Source organism: Acomys russatus, chromosome 3 (genome assembly GCF_903995435.1).
Source record: "Acomys russatus chromosome 3, mAcoRus1.1, whole genome shotgun sequence".
Taxonomy (NCBI): domain Eukaryota; kingdom Metazoa; phylum Chordata; class Mammalia; order Rodentia; family Muridae; genus Acomys; species Acomys russatus.
In genome coordinates this window covers 28,861,416-28,882,637 of record NC_067139.1, presented here as the reverse complement: position 1 = coordinate 28,882,637, position 21,222 = coordinate 28,861,416, and the positions used below count along the sequence as shown (strand labels likewise).

General features: G+C 44.8%; 1 protein-coding gene across 1 annotated transcript in view; it reads left to right on the top strand.

Annotated features, from left to right (window-relative positions):
* The window catches only part of Atxn1 (ataxin 1), a 178,057-nt gene that overhangs the window by 32,707 nt on the left and 124,128 nt on the right, over positions 1–21,222 (top strand). The window contains 1 exon segment of the mRNA XM_051170752.1: positions 5,829–5,953. The gene's annotated coding sequence lies outside the window, so the exon portion shown is untranslated.

The following is a 21,222-nucleotide window of genomic DNA, read 5'->3' as shown; positions in this document are numbered from 1 at the left end:
TGTAGGCACCAGTTTCTGCCTATTACTCATCCATGTCTTTTTAGTTCTGCAGTTCCCATTTTCTCAAGACTGAAATCTCAGTGTTGCCTGAGGTACTTTCCACCTGGGGCTCAGCGCCTTTCTGAAGCTCACATGGTTTGTTTGTAGACATTACTTCCTTGGGAGTGTTAAGCCTGGGCCCCTATGTCATTGCTGGCTGTGCGATGGGTGCCATTCTAAGACTTCCTGGGGTCTCCTTCATTTCATACCATATGGCTTGCCCCCTCAGAACACATTCCTTTACCTGTTGAGCCCTGTCCCTTTGAAAGGCCTACCCAACCATGCATGTATAATGCCTCTATTTTAAGGTTAGTAGGTTGGGGGTCTGAATTAGATGTAAAATACCTTCACAGCATCCAGATCTGGAAAAATATTCCATGGAATTGGTAAGGGGAGATACGTGAGGTACATCTGAGGCAGGCTAATTGTGGGGACCAGCAGAGAGTCATGTGCGTCACACTATAACCAAAAGCTCTGAGGATGAATCTGACCTGGTGTGGAAGATGGGGAGCAGATATATGGGAGAGGTAGGAAGGAGTAGAGGTTAGGGATAGGAGGGAGATGCTAGTCTGTCAGACAACAAAAAGAAAATTGAAGGAAGCCCTAGTGAACTGAACTGGACAGCAGGACGGGAACTTTGTTAGGATGAAGACTTGGGGGAAAGGTCACTGCATTTGGGAGTCAGGTACCATGACAACCTTTAAAAGAGCAAAGACAGTTTTCAAAAATCATGGTGGAAATCAGACTCCCAGGCTTTAAGTTGTAGGCATTGAAAAGCTGACATGAGGTTTGCACTACATTTTAACCCGGTCCTCGGTAAATCAGACAACTGTCTGGGATACTGTAGATGTTTTTCAGGAAATATAACGGGAAAAATGCCTACAGGCTGGGGGAAAGTATTTGTAGTCCAAAAAGAGAGAAAGGGCAATAAAGAGCAGAGTTGACCTCAGTAAGCTCTGGAGATATCAGGAGAACGGACTAAGAGCTCAAGTAGATGTTATGTAACTGTTTAACTGTGTGGGGTTTGTTTGTTTCTGTTTTGTTTTGATCATTTGGCGTCTCCTTGTACCATGTTATCACTCCTTCCACTAAAACCATCTTTGAGTGAGTAGGCATCATGCACTTCCATGTGCCTGTGTCGGGAAGTGTGCCACTTTAGAGGAGCGGTTCTCAGAGTGTGAGCCCCAGAACAGCAGTGCCATTCTCACCTGGGGACTCCCAGAGACTACCGATTCACTGGCTCACACCCATGCTTTCCCAGTCAGCAATTCTAGGGATGGCTTCCCTAGTATGGTATGGGTTTCAGTTTGAGATCCATCCCCTCAGAAAGCTCCATGGCTACCCCACACAGCAACAGAGGCTTTGGAAATGCTGTGAGAACTGGGGGTCTAAGCTCCTGCTGGCATCAAGGTGGAGTGAGTGTGTAACAGTTGAGAGGGAGATAGCAGCCATTCAGAGGTCACCAAGGATTTAAAAAAAAAAAAAAGGATTCAAGAACCAGGAAAGAGAAGGTCAAGTATAAGTGTTCTCAGTTCTGTAGGGCACGTGCATCAGGTGAGAAGTGTTGGAACTCTAAGTCCTTGAATGGCAGAGAAAGGTAAAAGGGCTGGGGAATTCTATAAAATACAAGCCTTGCAAGGATGAGGACTGATGTTCAACCTCCAGAGTCCATTATAAAAGCAAACAAACGAAAACCCTGAATAGGCCAGGCACGTGGTGCACATTTTTAATCCCAGCACTGAGGAGGGAGAGCAGGTTGAAGTCTCTGTGAATTCAGGACCCACGCTGTCTACATAGCAAGTCCCAGGTCAGTCAGGGCCACACAGTGAGACCCTATATCAAAGGGGGGAAAAGCCAAGCTTGTAATCCTCGCAATGGGGAGTCAGTCTGAGACACATCTATCACCAGGGCCATATGGCCGTCCAGGCTAGCCTACTTGCTGAGTTCCAGGCCAGTGAGAAACCCTATTAAAAATGACACCTGAAAGTTATCCTCTGGCTTACACACACACACACACACACACACACACACACACACACACACACACACACACACACATTACAGTTTACCTGCACATAAAGAAGTGAGGGTCGGGGAGCACTCTCTGCAGAGATGGGGATTAAACTATAGCTACCGAGGAGTAAGTCTTTGGCAGGTAACGGTTAAATTCTAGATCAAGCTTGGGCCTTGGATCATTTCTTTTCCATTCAAGCTCCTCCCACTAGATGCTATTAGGAGCTTGCATAAGAAGGCCACAGCAAGGTCTCACTCATCGAGAAGCTTAGAGAGCTTCTGAGCCTTCAAGACTTCAATAAATCCTATGGAGGATAAAGACACTATAGCAGAGTGCTGACTTGAAAATGATCTTGGGTCAAAATGTTCAGTAGAGACCGTAAGTGCTTTGGGCACCCAAGAGAAGGAGAAGCTGGCATGATGTCCCTTTGTCCTGTGGATGGAGGATGAGATTGCCAACCTGGCATACGTCCCCCGGACTGATGGCAAGACACTAAGCAACTAGGCTGCAAGGAATCTTGCATTTCGTATTCTCTCTCCCTTCTGGGTTTGCTAAGGCTTGTCATAACTTCAGCATGAGGTGTACTCCAAGATGTGCAGGTAGAATATTATCAGTATTTTTGTTTTTGTGGCAAATTAGTAGTGGGGGGAAGTCACAAATTTTTCCTGGCTGTCTTAAATGAGAAGAGACTTAGGGCTCAGCCAGCCATGTTTGTTTCAGACAGGATTTCAGACTGACTCCATTCATAGAACATGAGCGCACTTGCCTGGGATAGCATCAATTTGGAGAATACAAAATACTGATATTTTTTTTTTTCCCTTAATGGAAAAATTAAGTCAAGCCAGATCTGGAATGATAGGGAGCAAGAAAATAGTGGAGAGAAATGCAGCTTTGCCGTTGCTGGCTCCTGTACGTGCTCCCCTCAATGGGGAAGGTAAAACAGAGTTCCAACTTACAAATCAGGAGGAAAGTGATAGGCACTGTTGAAGTTAGGCATAAGTGTTGTTTAAGTACAGGAGAGGTGATTTTTTTAAATTACACATGAGAGAGAGAGAGAGAGAGAGAGAGAGAGAGAGAGAGAGAGAGAGAGAGAGAGAGAGAGAGAGAGAGGAGAGAGAGATCAAGGGGAAGCCATAAATTTGAATCCTAAAGCAAAGTGCTAAGTTTTGGGTTTTGATTTTTGTCATTCCCCCACCCCCATGCCCAGAAATTTGCATGTAACAACTAATCCGGGCCCTTTTATATGTTTTGTATCTTTGTTGTTTCGTTTGGATTTGGTTTTGTTTCTGTGACAGGGTCTCACTTTATAGGCCCCAGGCTGGTCTGCAATTTTAACGTTTACTACATAACTCAGCCTGGCCTGGAACTCATGATCCTCCTACCGTCGGCCTCCCCAGTTCTAGGGCTGCAGGCATATGTCAACATGCAGGCTCTAGCCCTCCAGATGGACCTTCTTCAGCTGTGACCTGCCTGTGAGAAGACAGCTTTTTAGTTCACTACTAAGATGGGGTGCTCTTTGGTAACTTTAGGGAGCAAGGACCTCCTTTCCTGTCACATCAAGTACAGTGCCTACATGGGATGTGTCTTCCTGGCAGTGATGACCAGTGCCTGTTACTCAAGGGCTGTAGTAGTCAGGGAAGAACGGTCTCATTTGAAGTCACTGAGGATAGTTATTACTTATTCCTTCACCAAGGAGAGACCCAAAGGACTCCATCTAAACCGTAACAGAGATTAGTCACACAGCTCTCCCATCAGGCTCACCGATGCTCAGCCTGTTTCCTTTGGCTGAATCCTGAGGCCTGTTTCTAGGCCAGGGCTCTGCCGCTGAGCTACGCCTCTAGCCTTGCTTATACTAAATTCTATATTTTACTCCTCTGCAAGTCTCCTGGGCCCCAAATTCTCAATCATGGTGCCCATTGTCCCCTCATGATGCTTGTCTGGGTTTCAAATCTTATACGGTTTAAAAACACGTTGGTACAATTCCCTAATGCTCTGTCCCTCTTGGTGTGCAGAGGGCAGGCTCCTTGCCTCTTTCGTTCACTGTTCTGGCCCTGGTTGAGTGTAGTTGTATTAAGTGAATATCTGTCCTCTGAATGCACTAATTAATAAGAAAGCACTCAGTAAGCCAGATCCACTATAAAAGCTGTGATTAATTACAAGAGAGCAGACACCTCCTTCCTCCCTTCTGAACTAATTTTGTCTCTCTTCTAAAAAATTTATTTTTTGAGTTCTGCAAGTCAGTGTCATCAATTCCAAATCTAAGATTTAATATAACTTTATTCTTTTCTTCTTCTATCATCTTCATCTTCATCACTATTTTTATTGTTATTTGAGAAAGCCACTTTTGTTCTCTGGCTTGGAAATCACTCTTTCCACATCCACGATGCTAAGACTACAGCTCCCACCTATGTTCAACTTGTGCTCGTGACTCCGAGAGGAAACCCTGACAGGAGCCGGCAATCCTAGGCTTCCATCTCCCCCAAAGCCACTGCTGTCTGCTCATTCTGCACCTCATGGTGCAGAAGTTAAAGTTAATAATAGCGACCTGAAGTGATTGTTTCTGTGGGTCTGCCAGAAAGAACGGGAAAAGCAAGAAATCCAGGTGTGGAGAATTTTCTACTGGGCGATGAGCAAGTTTTTGCACTAAAGCAACCAGCCAGCTGGATCAAGTTGTTTTCTCAGGAAGAGCTTCCTTACGCCACGTTTGTGTGTGTGCACGTTACAGTCAGCGGGGAGAAGTGACAGAGAGGCAAGTGGAAAATTTTTCACAGCCCTGTAGACACTGAGCACAAGAAACACCATGGATCTGCATTTGAAGGGAGCCCTTTGCTGTTGCCCATATAACTCATATACTCATGCCTGGCTCTGTAGCCTGCCTTGCGCACTTTTCAGCTTTCGCTTCCTGCCCCACATATCCCTTCCATCTATTAAAATGTCTCCCAGAGATTCCAGGAGTCTCTGATTCTGTTCTTCTCTCTTGCACCACAGCAGCACAGGCTCATGTAGACGTTTGAGTGCTCCAGGGAGAGCTGGTGGTTGGTGCTCAGTCAAAGCTAGATTTTATACTCTGCCTCTGAGCTCAGTAGCAGCTGTGACCAACAATATCACCTTCTGTTGACAGAGTCTCTGTCTTCTGGGGGACTTCGAGTGCTTTGCAAGAGCTCTTACTCATCTCCCCAGTCTCACTGGGAGGTACAAAAATGGCCAAAGATTGTAGCCGGTGCTTCCTTTTCCAGAGACTAGAGTCAGGTAACTTATTTTGGTATCATGTTTGTTCTCCAAGTGCCGGGATTAAACCCAGGAACTCAGGGCTGCTGAGCAAGTGCAGTACAGTTGAAATAGTTTTCTTTGTTTGTTTCTCTGACTCTCTCCTTCCCTCCCTCCCTCTGTTTGCTGGTTTGGGTTTTGTGTTTGGTTTTGTTTGTTTGACAGAGGGTTTCCCTTAATCCAGGATGGTTTAGCTCTCCTGCTTCTCCCTCCCCAGCGCTGGGATTACAGACACACCCCAAACATCCCAGTAAATAGTGGCTATTGGGGCTGGGCTTGAGGTTTCCTAGAATTGGCATCAACTTTATGGGGGAGAAAAAAGACAAAAAGGTTGGTTATGTCACATAGTAAATTAAACAAACAACAACAACAAAGAATCCAGGTCCTTGAAAAGGGTCTTTGGTGAATTACTACTTTGGTTGACCCAGATGACCAAGTTGTTGGAAGAAATGATTGGATGATAAATGCACTTACCATTTCTTTTCTTTCTGGACTGTTCCCATGCCAGGTATTTCTCATCTCTCTGTGAAAGGAAGAAAGACAACACCAGAACCTGGGTGGCCCAGCTACTGAGAGAAGTTTCCATGGTGAAGTCTTGGGGAGGCTTCCTGGGAGCTGAGCATAGTGAATGCTGTAAGTGAACAACTGGCACAGAGACTTGCCTTGGAAGGATCTGTGAGCGCCATGTGAGGGGCTATAAGTATGAGCCCTGGGTGATGAACCAGTGGGAGCCTGGTGTGAGGGGCTATTGGTGTGAGCCCTGGGTGATTGACCAGTGTGATCCAGGTGTGAGAGGCTGTTAGTGTGAGCCCTGGGTGATCACCCAGTGCATCCCTTGTTTTCAGAAGAGGTTCTGTGTTTTTAATCAGGAACTTGCCTTTCCCCTGGCTGCTGTGGAGCACTGCTGATGGTCTGCTTATAGACTAAACATGGAATACAGAGGTCCTGAGCCTTTGCTTCTGCCATGGCTGGTGGTATCAAATGTGTATGGGGCTGTCTGCCACTGTTCTTATGGCATGATGAATAGAATGGGCATTAAAGGCCTGGATTTCCATGCATAACTAATATTATTATTTGCCTTCGGTTTTCTCTTGACTATCCAGAATGTCTTGATGTTGGTTGTGTTGTTATTGTTGATTTAGTTTTTGTTATTTGGTTGGTTGGTTTGGTATTGGTGTTTTTTTTGGGGGGGGTTGGTTTTTCAGTTTTCTTGTTTGTTTGTTTACCTTCAAGGTCTCGGATCTGTACGGAAAAAAGGACTATTTAGGATTCTTGTCAGATTCAAAACTGGCTGATTTACTGGCTTTTATCAGGGTGAATGTCTGTGATATTAAGCTCAGTAAACTGTGCTTCATGTCAGCTGAAGGCTCTTGACGAGTTTCAGTGCCTGGTAGTTGATGAAGTAGGCCACTCTGAGCTTCTAGGAGTGCATTTGCTGTGAAACTTGACATGGGTTTACCTAGCTCTGCCATTTGGTGGTGACTGTCACACACACACACACACACACACACACACACACACACACACACACACACACAATTTAGGAGAGTGTTGACCAGAAAGAATATAAACATAGGAAAGTAAGTCCTGGATGGCCAGTGAACATCTCTGAGAAAAGAAGTAATAATACCTTTGCATGTTAGAATATAACAAGCCAACCTCGATTAAGACTTGTGAGTGTAGCAGACATGTAATTGGACATTTAGTAGCATATTAATATGTTTTGAACTTCTTAAGTCTTTTTTTTTTTTAATTAGACTCATTGATTGTGTGTGTTGGGGGAGAGGTTGCACGTGAGGGTCAGAGGACAGCTTCAGGGTAGGTTCTCATTCTGTGTGGGCTTCAGGGAGCTTAAGTGAGTTGCACTGGCAGCCAGCTCCTTTGCCTACTGAGCTAACCCACAGGCCACCGAACTTCTTCACGACCCGACTGCAATTACTTTTCAGTCTTTTATCACTTACTCTATATGATTGCCTAAAAGATTTTGTGAAGTTGAGATGCATACAGCACATATAGAGAGAAAGGGTATTGATGTCAAAAAGAACTTTCAAAAATATCTCATGACTTTTTAAGCACTTGTATTAAGATATTTATTCCTATTTCCTAGTAGTTTTAACACTATTGTCAAAATTAACTTGTTCAATTTAGAATTCCCTAGAACTGAAGAGATGGCTCAGAGATTAAGAGCACATGTCTTCAGGGGATCAGAGTTCATTTCCCAGCACCCACATCAGAGAAACACAACCCCATATGACAACACTACAACTCCAGGAGATCCAGTGCCCTCTACTGGCCTCCATGAACAACTGCACCTAAGAAATTCTCTCTCTCTCTCTCTCTCTCTCTCTCTCTCTCTCTCTCTCTCTCTCTCTCTCTCTCTCTCTCTCACTCACTCTTAAAATATTGCATGGAAGGTGCTGCTGTTTTAGTGTGTTTCACCTGTGAGTGTGTTCCTGTGGGGTCTAGAAGTATGAGACTTGCTCTGGCACCCAAGGTTATAACTTCTATTTTTAGTTGTACTAGTAAGGTCACCTAAGAAAGTGGCATTTTATAAATCTGTGAGTTGCTATATACTACTTATTCATTGAGTTGTGGACACCTTGGTTTAGGGTTTATAGAAGGGGAGGAGAATTGTATATGCCATATGGGGGCAGCGTGGGGGGTGTGCATGTGTATTACCATAGCTGGACGAGGTGGGACACACCTGTAATCCCAGCACTCAGGGAGGCAGAGGCAGGCAGATCTCTGTGAGTTTGAGGCCAGCCTGCCTTAGAAAGTGAGTCCAGGACAGCCAAGACTACACAGAGAAACCCTGCCTCAAAAAAAAAAAAAAAAAAAAATATATATATATATATATATATACACACACATATATATATACATACATACAATTTTGTCACTCTTATGGAGTAATTTGGGGCCCTGTTGGGTTTAAGTGTCATGATGTTTCACTGCACACTCTTTCTGCCATTCAAGTAGCTTGTTAGCATAGTGATGTTTTCTAAGATGCTGTTTTCCTGGGAAGTGTGTGTCTTACAGAAATTCCCTTTCAGGCCCAGCTTCAGCTTAAATGAGGATGGTTCCTGTGACCAAATGAGGCCTGCTTTGTGCTTAACATGGCGGATTTTCCCTTCACACTGTTGCTCTGAAGGGCTCATGTCAGGCCTCAGGCATTACATGAGATTCTCAAAGGTCCCGAAGGGTCAATGTGGAGATGCCACATGGCCAACTTTACGGCCCTTGAAAATCCCTCTGTAAACAAAGTGAGTTGAGAGGAAGAAAATACGAAATTCCAGTGACCTCTTTGAGCACGCTGAGAACTTTCTTGAGCTGAGAGCGAGGCTGTACGTTAGTGAATACGGAGTCAGCAACCCCTCCTAACCTTGCTCTACTCTTCTAAGCCTCGGTTTCTACTTTGAACTAGTCCCAATGTTCTGGGAGCCTTAAGGCCTGTGCCATGGAGGGACATTACAAGCAGGGAATGTGTATTTGCATGCAGACAGGCGTTGAGTGTGGGTGTTGTAAGGTGTGAGCAATAATCACGGCAGCATTGGCAGAGTGGCCTGGCCTCGTCAGCTCCTGCAGACTACGCCTCAGACTCATTACTCATTGCATTTACTCCTCTGCCTGTCTCATTAGCAACCTGTCCCATCTGTCACATTCTTCCTAACAGTTGGCCTTTACCCACGAAGGTGTCTCCACCTGCCTCTCAGAGAGTGGAAAGGCATCGTGCCTTGCACAAGGCGGGGGAATCTGGTGAAAACTGAGTGAGGAGTCAGGAGACCTGCATTTTGCACTCCATGTGGCAGGTGGCTGCATAACCTGGGTCCCAGCACCCCTGGTGACCCATTTCAAGATGGGCAACAGGAGACATTGAGTTTGATGGTCTCTGCAGTTCCAGTATGCTGTGCCTAGCATGGCCAAGATTTCACTCTGCTATGAAGCAGATCAGATCCTCAGTTACCCTCGCTGACTCCTTAAATATCAGTGATTCGCCACAATCTAATTTTTCAGATGTTTTTGTTTTAATACACTAAATGTAGTCTTGTGACATCAAAATGGCTTAGTACAGCTGTTCTTAACCTGTGGGTCACAACCTCTTTGGGGGGTTGATGGATCCTTTCCCAGGGGTCTTCTAAGATCATCTGAAAGCACAGAGGTCATTACAATGCATAACAGCATTGAGAAGCAGCAATGCAAATAATTTTATGGTGGAGGGGGGTGGGGGTGGGGGTTGGTCACCACAGTGTGAGAAACTGTATTAAAGCATCACAGCATTAGGAAGGTTGCCAACCACTGGCTTAGCAGATAAAAGCGCTCTCAACAATCCTAACACGTGGTCAATCTCCCAGCCCCACATGATTGAAGGAGAGAACCAACTCCTTCCAATTGCCCTCTGATCTCCCCGCTCTTGCCGTGACATGTGCATACCCAAATATATACCTACACACCCACAAGTGAAGAAGCATAATAATTTTTAAAATTTTCAAATTATGCATAGGTATGTGTACGTGAGAACATCCTCAGAGGCCAGAAGAGTGTATCAAATTTTCTACAGCGGGAATTACAGGCTAATATAAGCTAGACAATGTAGGTGCTGACAGTTACCAAATCCAAGTGACCCTCCTGTGTCCAGGCCCTCAGCACAGCCCTGAGGTGACATGTGGAGCCTTATCCACTGAGCCATCTCCCTAGCCCACTGCACTCTGTTTCTCTTCCCTGAGAGTAGATGCTAAATGTCTGTGATATGTGTGATATAAACATGGGTGAGGAAAGCATCTAAGGACATCATATTACAGAGTAACTACCTGTGAGCTTGGGGGTTTTCTGATACTTAAAAAGCAAAATTCTACACTGTGCGTTTCCTCCTCCTTTCCAACTGAGTGGTTTGTGGTCTCTGGTCCGTGAGCAGCCTGCACGTGACTGTCTTACAGACGGTCATGTTTTTATCTCTTACAGTCATGTCATTTCATTGGCATTCACAGTCCCTTTTATGCACTGGAAGTTGGCCAACTGCAAGGTCAGGGGTAGCATCCCCATCCTCGCCCCCACGCCTCACCCCCAGTGCACCACTTAGAGGATAGAAATGGTGGTCTGGTTCAAACCCATCTTCTGCTCTGTGGTGTTAGGGGAGAAGCTACCAGAAGGCAGTTTAGGAAGGCAGCATATTGCCCTGCTTTTGAGGATGGCAGGTGTCGCAAAATTTGTGTGGTTTTCTGACCCCTTATCTGAATAATTGTTTAGAGTATTTGAATGTGCCTAGGAAGCAACAGGCTGAAGCCAACACCTCTCTGCCTCTGAGACACAGGCTGTGAATTCTGGTCTCCAGAGTAAGAGACCAGCATATGACCATCCTTCTGAGAGCACTCAGGTGGTTTCCTAGTGTCTCTGTCAGGTTGGTGCATTCAGATTTGCATCTGTGAAACTAATTTCTAGATGGTCACAAAATATTCTGAAATAGGTAAGGGGGCAGAAGAGGGGATTTTATTATTAGCTTATTGGGTTGGGGGGGAGTACCCTCCATGCGTTTAGCCCCTGTAGTCACAGGTTGGCCTGCAGAACAAAGGTGAGGGTGCTCTGTCACTTTCCATACAGACACCTAAGGATTTCTACTGTCTTTCTCTTTTGCTCACATGAATCTTTTCCCCCACCTTCCTCAAACCTCACCTATTGGCAGCCTTTTAAGTTTTGGGCCATTCTGCTTGTCACCTGGAGAAAGGACCTTTCTTGAGACCCTTATATGGATTACTATTTCTGAGAGAAGACTTCAGCAATACTCTGAGTTGGATGGCTAGCTCTAGCCATCACCAGCACACATGCTCTCCTCAGCACCTTCCCCCAGTATGCAGTGCCCACCGCCCCTCCCCCACCCCCGCCAGCAGTCTGACAGAAGAAAAGAGTACAGAGCACCCAGAAGCTGTGAAAAGAAAAGAGTTTGTAAACTTCTGCCAAATGTATATTCTGGGGAGTAGGGAATGGGTAGCAACCTAACTGATTGTGGTGATTTCTGACATTTAGAATAGCATTTGTTAAAAGAAGGTCATGAAGCAGGATAAATTCTCAGTCCAGGGTGAAGAACTGAGCCATCTCTGTCACTGTCCTGGGTGCGGGGCCAGGTATCTCAGAGGAGCTCCACTGGGGATAGATAAGGCCAAGGCACTCATTAGGGTGTGCCAAAAGGGATGCTAGGCAGAATTACTCAGAGCCTCTGACTTGGACCTCCCAGCAGGGGAATAAGGTCAAGCCATACACGTGTGTGCCCTGAGAAGGCAAAGGGACGAGTGGAGCACTGGGAATTAAGTCTTGTATCAGGTGCTTTTGGGTCAGAATATGTGGGACCTCAGAGCCAGGCAATTTCCATTAGAGGTTTGTGGGAGTAGGGATCTCATACAGTACTGTACAGTAGACTGTTACCGAGAAGAATCTTCTATGGAAAGAATTGATTGTATCCTCTTTCATCTGGATGAATGTATTACATGCTTCTGTTTGCAGAAGTGTAGAACCACTTTAGGTGAGGTAGCAAACTGCATTCTTAGAAGCCTATTTTGAAGCAAGGTAGTCTTTCAAAGTGGTTTTTCTTTTCTATTTGTGCTTATGTTCCTGAAGCAATTTACTTCAGTACAGCCACCAAAATTGAAATAGAAACAGGACAGCATATGAATAGTGATCTTTATTCACAGTCTTTCGGGGTTTTTGCTGGTTTATTCGTTGGTTTGATGCAGGGTCTCCAATAGCTCAGGTTGCCCTCAAACTGTTAGATAACCAAAGATGAGCACTAGCTCCTGATCCTCCCATCGCTCCCTGCCAAGTTCTGGAATTGCAGGCAAGTGCAAAGATGCTCAGCTTTCCAGCATTTGTCTTGGTAACTCAGGCAAATTCTTTGGAGTATGTTCCTTAGGCTCTTAGCCAACTTTTACCTGTAAATTCTGATTCTTTCTTGAGCATATATGCATAAGCTCCTGAGACCATCTCTCTTGCACTCTTGAGTGAGTGCCTGGCCATCAGGTACATTTGCTGGTGATGCCAGCAGAAGTGGTCCTTAGACCCACAGCACAAGTCCCTGAGCTAGGGGATGTCACTACTTTAGTCAGAATGCCTGCCATCTTTACCAACATTGGGATACCTTCCTTTACCAATCTTAAAACAATCTTGCTAAAATCATTTTCTAAAGTTCCCATTTGATTTCTCTTCATTTCTGTTTTTTTCCCCCCTTCTAGAGCCTTTGTTGCTTACACAGGAGTGAAATATATACATACACACACACACACACACACACACACACACACACACACACACTAGTTTTTCCAAAGCTAAACTCCAGGACTATATGATAGGCATTCTTCATGACTGGGCCTCTGAATTTCTTCCCTCTATAAGCATTGTGAAACTCACCCCACAGAGCAAAGGGCTGGCCACAAGTTCCTTCTCTCCTTCCACCATGACAACCCTAGTTTTCTAGACTCCTTTGCCTTTTCTTTCTTTCTTTCTTTCTTTCTTTCTTTCTTTCTTTCTTTCTTTCTTTTTCTTTTTTCTTCAAGGAACAGGGCAGTGGGAATGCAGTGCTGTTTTAAAAAGGAGGCCACCATTATTTGTGTAACCAGACTTTCTCCTCGGAAGCCACCTCCGGTTTTCTACCTGCCTCTGGCTGTCACTCTTGTGCTTGACTTTCAGGAGACTAATAAATGAAATATATTGATGTCGGTGGCTGACTGCCTAGCTGCTGGCACACATTATTTGGAATAGAGCCATTTTCCTGGGTCTGAAGGGAGCCCTCCCCTACCTCCTTTTTGGTGCTTCTTTTAAGGGTCAGAGCAGTTAGGCACAGGTATCTCAGTGCTATCATTGGGGTTTGCTGTTCATGTTCCCAGCTCTCCTGGTGATCTATTTATGTGCCTCAGCTGTGATGCCAGTTGTCGTAGCAACCTGTTGGTTGGCACTTCCCTAAAGACAACCGAAGGAGTGGTAGTGGATATGGGTAGCCTCGAGGGGGGGGGGTGTGGTCAGAATGGAGCTGGCAGTCACCTGGCACTGAGAGGATTTTCCATTTCCTTCATCTGGGCTGGGCTCCAGGAGGAGGATGTCACTTACTAGGTTTATCAAGAGAGTGTCGTTTACTGAAGATCAAACACCACATAGTCAGGCATAAATACCCTCCCATGGAGAGTAGCAAGCCAGGCAGTGCGTGGGATCCCAATACATCTGATACTACAGTTTTTGTGTGAATTGGGTTAATGTTTTGTTGATAATCAACACTAGTGTTCCGAGGTGGGAATGCCAGCTGGGAAGAAGCAGAGGTCAGGAGATGGAGAAAGAGTGAAGGGGAACACCAAAACCACCCATCTTGCCTCCATTTCCTGTTGACGGGTCTGACCTGAAAGCTCCCAGTGTAAGGAGAACATCCATACTGGGCTCCGGTGATTCACCTCCATGCCCAGCCCTGAAGCAGAACACTGCTCACCTTGTGTTGTGCTCAACCTGTTCTCCCCTCCTCCCATCATACCACAATGGACTGGCATCAAATGATTCCTGCCGTTTTCTGACTTGGAACCAAACAAACATAGAAATCCTAAAAGTCTGTGGCCTAATTTGACGTTACTTACTTTAAAAAAAAAGTGTGTGTATGTGTGTGTGTGTGTGTGAGAGAGAGAGAGAGAGAGAGACAGAGAGAGACAGAGACACAGAGACACAGAGACACAGAGACACAGAGAGACAGAGAGACAGAGACAGAGAAAGTCTGTCTGCCTGCCTGCCTGCCTGCCAGCCTGTGTGTACATGCAAGTGCCTGGAGTTAGAGGTAGTTATGAGCCTCCTGACATGCGTGCTGAGCACTGAACTCATGTTAGTCCTCTGGAAGAGCAGCCAGGGCTCCTAACTGCTGAGCCCCTTCTCCAGCCCAGACTTTGCCAAGTTTTCATTCTAAAACTGACTAGTCATGTGAAGCTCCGTAACCATTTCTCTGTGCAAGCTTTGGCTGGGGAGTTTAGCTGACATTCTCCCCTAGAGATGTCAAGCCCCCCCCCTTTTTTTTTTTAACAAACAGAGAGACTGAAGGTGAGCTTTTGCGGGGAGATGGAGAACCCAGGAAACTGGAGGAGAGGGTTATCCTGGGGCATTTGAAATGTACAAATGATGTGGAAACCCCATCTTACCTGTCTCTCCATTAATATAGGGTTTCTCTAGTTTCAGTATTGTTCATTCCTCTTAATGGCCACAGGTGAGTTGAAGTGAGTGTGTGTGTGTGTGTCTGTGTGTGTGTGTGTGATTCTGATCACCATGGTAACACTGGTGAGGGTGTAACCTAGCAAGGCTAGCACCCTTCAGTGACTACTCGAGTCTTTGTCAAGAGCCACAAGAGTGATAAATAATTTAATAAGACCTGAGATTTGACTTAAGAGAAATGATTTGGGTGAAAAAATGAAGTCCAGGGATAGGGTTGGCACTTTCACAGTTTGTTTAAATGTTTCATATGACATCAGATCGTAGGCTGGGAGGTAACAAGGTTGGTGGAGTGCTGTTTTAGCATGTAAGAGCTACACACGCACACACACACACACACACACACACACACACACACACACACACATATACACACACGCACACAGCACCCTGTTAAACTGGGTCTGGTGGTGCAGACCTGTGATCCCAGAACTTAGAAGATGGGACCAGGAGGATCTGAGGTTCAAGGTCATTCTTGGCTTGGGGCCAGACTGAGCTACATGACACCATGTTTCCAAATAAGAAAAGAAGAAATCAAGTAAAGCAGGTTTGTCAGACAGTGTGCAGTCTGCCCAGTATGATCAACTTTACTCTAAATGATTAACATGATAGGAGACACTTTGTGTACTTGGAATAATAATACCTCTTCAAGTGCATTTCTGTACTATACAAGGGTTGGTTTTTATAGATGATTCTATAATTCCTAATTGAATACATTGTGATAAGTACTCATTTATCCTTAATGGTTCACTAGCTTAACGACGGTTCCATCATGTTGGCATGATCAAAAACCACAGTGAATGTGAGTGACATTTCAGTTAGAAGGCTACAGTATCCAGATTTGATGATAGCTCCTTATGCAAATCACATCTGAGAGAGAGAAAGAGATGGGGGAGGGGCGGAACATCTATTCTTTCCTTCTACCATGTAGATTGTAGGGATTGAACTTAGGTCATCCAGCTTGGCAGCAAGCAGCTTTACCTTCGGGGCCATCTGGCTGCCCTTGGCAGTTGCTTTTTTAAAGGGAAATTTGGGGTGAGATTAGTGATAGCCAACCTGAGTCTCATGAACCTCACACGTTATGTATGCAACATCATAGGTATACACATAGTAGACAGGGGTCCCCTTAGATTATGCCTGTCACCTCTTCTTTCTCCGCTCCCCAGTATAGACCATGTGGGTGTATGAATTAGGCAACCAAGGATGGGGTGCCTTGGGTTCCCTTCTAACAGGAGGGATATCAGACCAAGGATGGGTATTTGGAGTTCCCTTCCCGCTCCTTCTTTCTTTGAGATCATGAACAAGATACTCTCTTATTGCTTTATTTCCTTGTCTTCCAAAGACAGCTAGCACTGCTGCTCTGCAGCCTCAGATCCAGAGAGCCCTCAGGAGCCTAAGTGTGTGAGCATCTGTCAGAATTATCTGTGTGTATAAGCTGAGGGCCCTTGGAATTTTAGGTGAATTTTTAGAATTAGTAAAACTGAAAGGCATAGTTAGGAGATGTGATGGCTTTACCTATATAAAGCATAGGGAGATTCCTGACAGTTATTGGTATGAGTGGAACTATGAAACAGAAACGTGATGATGCATTTGATGCAGTTAACAGATCTAGGTAGCAGCATAGGAAAAAAATGTCTAAAACTGATGCTCTGGTGTTGAAGACTTGACAAAGCCTGAAGATAGAGATCTGCACTCTTCTGTCTTATTCTAGCAAATACTGACTGAGTGTTTGCTTAAGATGGGCATCCACAGTAGTTAGGGAGCTTTCTAAGCTGGGAGTGGAAATGGGAAAAGAAGCAACTCTTTATACCATGAGTAGAGTTCTCCCCAAGTACTACCAGAGTGATACCTACAGCATCCTGTGGATGCAAACCAATGCGGCATCTTCTGGGATCAGGTCTTCATCCTCAGACCTGAGGGATGAGTAGTGTCAACCACAAAGCTATGGTGTATCAGTTGGCATATACCGGGTAACAAGTGATCCCAACATGCAGTGGCTTACAACATATTGTATTGCGATTCTGTATACCACTTGGGCTATTATGTTCTGTGCTAGCAAGCTGGGCTGAGACTTGTTAGCCTAGAATAGTTGTTGGAAAGCTTAGCATGACAAAGGGCCAAGGGATCTTCAATTTGGGCAGCTTGCGTCTGCTCCATGACATATCTCCTCCTCTAGTAAACTAGTCAAGAGTCCCTGCTTACCCTTTTCCTGATCCTCCCCCCATGTGTTTGTGCTTGTTTGTTGTCTGAGACAGGGTCTTACTCCATAGCCCAGGCTGGCCTGGAACTCATAGCAATAGTTCTGCATGCTTAGCTAAAACTAAGTGTCTCCATATTGCTATCCCAGGGTCCTAAGAGCAGCAAAAGAGAGAAACTCTATTTACATGCTCCTTCATGTGTGTTAACTTCTCTTTGGTCACCAATAGCAACTTTGCTAGTAGTTTCAACTAAAGGGGCCTAGCAAATCTCTGGTTCTAGTCACACAGAAAACAACACGGGCAAAGCTCATTTTAAGAGGATATGGCATGTTGGAAAACTGTAGTGGTTCAGAGTGGCTGGACAAGAGCACGTGAGAAATGACAAAGGGGGTTAGATCATAAGATCACTTTTTAAGGGTAGTATTATGTATGTATGTATGTTTGTATGTATGTTTGCTCTGTAGCTCTGGCTGGCCTGGAGCTTACTAATGCACTATGTAGACCAGACTGGCCTCAAATTTGGTGGTGATTCGTCTGCCTTTGCCTCATAAATGCTAGTATTTTGGGCCTGAACCATCACACCTGGCTTGAAGCCTATCTTAAAGAGAGAAGAGCCACTGACAACTTTTATGCAGGATGCTGTCATGATTGATAGGACACCAGGCAACACAAAGCCTAAACGCACTTAGCATCATCCCCAGAAAGATGTCCCAAGGATTACTTAGCACAAACAGAACTAACACAACTCAGGATGGCACGGAGCTCACGAGTACTATTGAAACAATATGATCAGGAAGAGGTGGGGGGGCGTGTCTCAAAGTACAGCAGAAAGCCATAGGCTCTGGACCTGCCCACAGTCTGATTACAGGGGAAGTCCTGAGCACAGATGAAGGGCTTGGCCACCAGTTCTTATAAAATCCCACAGACTCTCATTGACTATAGATTGCCAACAGTATCCAAGAAAGCATTGGCTCAAAGTTGGCCTTTGATTGTGACTGCCCATTTTAATGTCACAAGTCCTTCCAGCCATCCAATCTCCTCTTTCCAACATTTCCCTTTGAAACTCAAAATAGGCAATGTGGCCCAGGAGGCCAGAAGGATCTCTCAGAACTCTTCCTAACCTTGGATTGGGCCAATGTTCACCCAGGCATTTCCAAATACGACCTATAACAAACTCTTCAGTGTTAGCTCTTAAAAATACTAACATGGAAATGAGTGTTTCATTTCACTAAATTCAAGTAAGTGAGAGTGACAGAGGACCTGTCGTTTGTATAAGTATGGTCTGGAGCCCTGAGACTTGTGTGATGCTGGGTGGGTGGGAATAGCAGGTTATTTCTCAACCCTCTGGACTATAACTTCAGTGTTTAAAACATGATGAATAAAAATGGAAGGGCCTCTGCATGTGCATGAAATGCATAATGCACCATGTTTCTTGGTGATTTTATATTTTCACTTAAAAAAGAGGAAATGTAGACCCCTGCAAAGGAGCTGTGGTTCCTGCTGTCTGTACCTGGAAGGGCATTTTCCCATAGCAAATACTGAGACTAAATGGGAATCAAGAGAACAAAGGAAGCAGAAGAGCCCTAAGGCCTACGCATTCTCCCCTTGAATTGGGGAGGGCTACTGATTAGCTTGGATTCATATGTTCTGCCACTTATTTGAGAAGCCTTTTAGAAAGATCACCATGTGAGATGGGTCCATCTTGCTATTGTAGTCACTAATGGGATTAGGAGTGCTGCCCTGCATGCTGGGGTAGGGGATCAGGGTAGCTGGAGGCTCACTTCTTCTCCATGGGGCTTGCTGAATGTGATGCCTCATCTGCTACAGAGTTTAGTCCCAACCCATGGGCACTGTTTATTGCTAAGCAGCATAGCAAGCATGCTAGATATTTTTTATCAGAGAGCCTTAGTTAAAGCATTATGTGGAGAACTGATAGAGAAACATGTGATAAGGGGCAGATCTCTTTCCGGATTTCAAGTGCCCAAATTTGGCGAGCTTCGTGCTCAAGTGAACTGGAAAGGAAAACATGGGATGGCTTGGAATTCCTGATTCTGCTTATTTGCCTTAATAGCTGGCCGATGCATACAAACATTGACTCATTCATTCTATACGGAAAGGAAGAAAGGGTTTACCATGCTCACTCCACTTTGGCTTTTGGAACAGTATGTGGAGCCAATGCCAGAGGGGGCAGAGAAGTGCTTGGTGTTGTAGAGGACTGGAGAAGCTGCCACCTTTGTGTTTTCTGTCACTATTCAAACATGTAACCTTGTCTGACATTTCACATATGATGTTAATGACTAGACTATCTGGTCCAGAGGCCATGGAGCTTAGCAGAGGAAAATGGAATCTTGTTATTGGAAGATGAGCGGCGGTGCTGCTGTATGGGCGCTGCAGCCTGCGTGTTGCTATACTGAGCTCCTATTCACTAGTTTGTCCTCTACTGTCTTCGGTACTGCGACCCTGCTAAGGTCCTCCTGGCACTGACTTTCTTAGGAGATGTCATACATTTAAGTCTGAAAGAGAGAGACTCTGTGTAGAGCCACACTTGATTGCCTCCTTGATTACCGTATGGGGCAGTCATCATAATCTGACAGATGGGGTGAGGTTGACAAGTACCCACTAAGTATTCTGCATGGCTTATGAAGGAAGGGAGGCTTCCCTGATGAGAGCCATGAGGCTCTCTTGCCCTTCCAATGCAAAGTCTCTGGATATGACAACAGTGAATTCCCCTTCCTCTCGTGCATGCACACATACATACCCACATGCACACATACCCCCACATGCTCTGCTGAAGCCCTCTTGGCTACAGAGAGGTGAGCAAATGCCAGTAAACAGGACAATTTGCACTCAGTAGGCTATCTAGTCTTGCTTTACAATCTGGGCATAATGGCACGGTTATAAGCCATGATTTTTCTTTGACCTTGACATCAAAGCCTTTCTGCTCTATCAAGTCTGTTCCTTTTCCCTGTTATATAATTACTGAGTTAGGTTTCCTGGATATGTTTGTTTGCTCATTTTTCTTGAGATAGTCTCATGTAGCTCAAGCTAGCCTCTAAGTCATCTGGTAGCCAAGGATGACCCTGAACTCTTGTTCTCTTGTCTCTACCTTCCAAATGCTTAGACTACGGGATGCAGTGCAATGCCTGACTACATTTTATTTCTTTAAGTGCAACCTATGAAAACAGACAGAAACTCCAAGTCCAGGCCATCTATATTATTTATTTTTTCATGGCCTTAAGTTATTTACATAGTCCTATTTATGAAACTGAAAACTCAAAATTAGTTTCTGTGATTAAATTGTGTCATTGTGATTGGATTACTTAGGGGATAATGTATTGGAAGTTTTTAGTCACCATTTCTGTTGTCTTCTGAGAAGTCTTTCAGTGAGAAGAGGGTTGTTCCAATGAGAAAACAGAACTAGGCTGATATCCAGAGGCCGTCTGTGAAATGTGGGAAGTTTCGAAGTAAAACAGTTTGACTTCAAAGCATCCCTTGTCACCCTTCAGTGGACTTCACCTTCCTTTCCCCTTCTACTCACATCTGGCCCATCTCAATCTTATATTGTGATAGAACAAATAAAACAAACATGTCTACCTCTGCCATTTTTAAGTCTATACTGATGACACTCCTTTCTTCTATCACTCATCAGCCTATCCATCCTCCCATCCGTCCTCCCACCCATCTTCCCATCCGTCCTCCCATCCATCCTCCCATCCGTCCTCACATACATACATACATACATACATACATACATACATACATATATATATATATATATATATATATATATATATACATGCATTCATCCATCCACATCCAGACTTATTTCCTTCTTGAAAATTGGACCTGGAGTCATCAAGATGGGTAAGCATGCCTGCCACCAAGTCTGATGCTTTGAGTTCAATCTCTGCGACCCACATGGTGGAAGGAGAGATGTGACACCCACTGGTTATCTCTAATCCTCACACAGGCATTGTGGCACATGTGTGTGGATGCACATACACACACAAACGCATAAAATAATAATTACAAATTCACAAAACCTTCCTGAGTCAGGGCCCATACAGCCATAACTCCCCATACTTCCCTCTCCCAAGTCCCTTGCAGCCACTTCCTGCCTTTGTAATTTTGACCCCTCTAACTCCCCTCCTGTGATTACATGCTTACGGTATTCATCCTTCTATGAGTGGTCTGTTTCACTTAGCACAATTCTCTCAAGCACTATCCATGTTACAGCATGTATTCAAGTTTCTTTTTAAGGTTGAATATTATTCCATTGTATAGATAAACCACATCCTATTTAACCACAATCCATGGAGGGACACCTGGGTTCTTCCATCTCTGGCTTGTTGTGAACAATGTTGCTGTGTACCTGGGTGTGCAAGGCCCCTTACTAAATCTCTGTTCTGTGTTTTTGTAAGACACAAATGCTGCAAGGAGGCATACACTGTTTTTAGAGACAGAATGGTAGACGGACTTTCTACCTAG